This window comes from Belonocnema kinseyi, chromosome 5 (assembly GCF_010883055.1).
Source record: "Belonocnema kinseyi isolate 2016_QV_RU_SX_M_011 chromosome 5, B_treatae_v1, whole genome shotgun sequence".
In the NCBI taxonomy this organism is placed as follows: domain Eukaryota; kingdom Metazoa; phylum Arthropoda; class Insecta; order Hymenoptera; family Cynipidae; genus Belonocnema; species Belonocnema kinseyi.
The window spans coordinates 25,608,907-25,610,678 of NC_046661.1; positions in this window are offsets into that span (position 1 = coordinate 25,608,907).

The window sequence follows — 1,772 nt, forward strand, 5'->3', positions numbered from 1 at the left end:
ATTGAGAACCTACAGAAACCGGATGTGCGAATAGCTTTCCAAAATAAGATAATCGAAAGCATAGATAGGGCAACATGGGAGGACCGTATAAAAAACAAAGATATAGAGGGCGCCTGGACAATGTTACAGGATAACCTTGTTAGATGTACGATCGAAGTGTGTGGTACCGCAGTTGTAGGAAGAATTTCTGGTGATGCGTGGTGGAATGATGAAATTCAGGCTACCCAAAAAGCAAAAAGAGAAGCGTAGAAGAGAACTTTGAACGTCGCAGGTCTTAGCAATGAGGAAAGAAATAGACGTAGAAAATATTATAGACGCGAAAACAGGATACTTAAATGATTAGTTAAAGAAAGTAAGGATATAATTAGAGCAGAAGAAGAGATAAAAGTACAAAACGACTTTGAAGGAAGCAGGAAACTACTTTATAAAAAAATGAAAGGAAACAAAAGTACAGAAATTGTCAACATGAGAAATAGTAGGGGGGAAATGGTATATGATGCAGAAGGAATACTAGAGGCTTTCAGAGACTATTTTAGGAGACCATTCGGAGATGAAGCTATAGGACACCACAACTGCGATGTTGAACACGATGCGATGGAAAACTCAATTGAAAAAGTTTGTGTTACTGAAGTTAGGGATATAATTAAGAACTTGAAAAACGGTAAGGTTGTCGGGGTAGACGGTACTAACGCTGAAATGCTTAAACACGGTGGCGCGTGCATACCACATAGACTGTGCGAATTGATAAATTTATGTTTCGAGATGGGAGACGTCCCAGACGATTGGAAAAAAGCAATTATCGTACCAATATACAAGAGAAAGGGAGATAAAAGCGAGTGCAATAATTACAGAGGGATTAGCTTATTAAGCACCGTAAGTAAAATATATTCAAAAATGCTTATTCGTAGGGTAATGAAAATAACAGAAGCAAAGATTTGGGAAGTCCAAAGTGGGTTTATGCCAGGAAAGTCATGTATGGATCAAATATTTAGCTTAAGGCAAATAACAGACAAAAGTTTGAGAGTAAGAAAAAAAGTTTTCTGTGCATTTGTTGACCTAGAAAAAGCTTTTGACAAGGTAGATAGAAGTAAACTTTGGGAAGTCCTGAAAGAGTATGGAGTCAATGGATGGATCCTACAAGCTATAAAAACAATATATACAGGTAGCAAAGCGAGTGTAAGAGGGAAATGGCTTAATGATGTAATAATAATAATAATAATAATAATAATAATAATAATAAATTATGAATGTCCGAGGAGGAGTTTATGATGAGAACAATACAAGTTATGAAATGAATGGTATTCTTCAACTTTTATGGATTTTTAAAAAGAAAAGTAACAAATCATAATGATTTGTTATGTAAAAATAAAATGGTCTTTATGAAAAGTCTTGGAAAAAACAATTTTTTGGTTTTCGGTAATTTTTTTAACTCAAGGCAGAATTGATGCAACTATTCCAAACAGCGATCACATCTGTTGATATGATTTCCATCTCTCTTTTTTCATTTTGAGGAACAGCGTCGATATATTTTGAGACCTCAATTCCACACTTTCCGCAAAGTCAAATTTTTTTCTGGCATAAACATCATTTAACGCCAGCAAAGCGTGTTTTGAGATATTTTTTTTTTACAATTTGGAGATTATTGAGCTCGCCATCCATGATTGCGGAAGATACGAGGGTGAATCAAATATTAACCGGAATTCTTTTTTAATATTTATTTATTTATAAAACAATACAAAAATACTATTGATTATTTTTCTACATAGTCACCT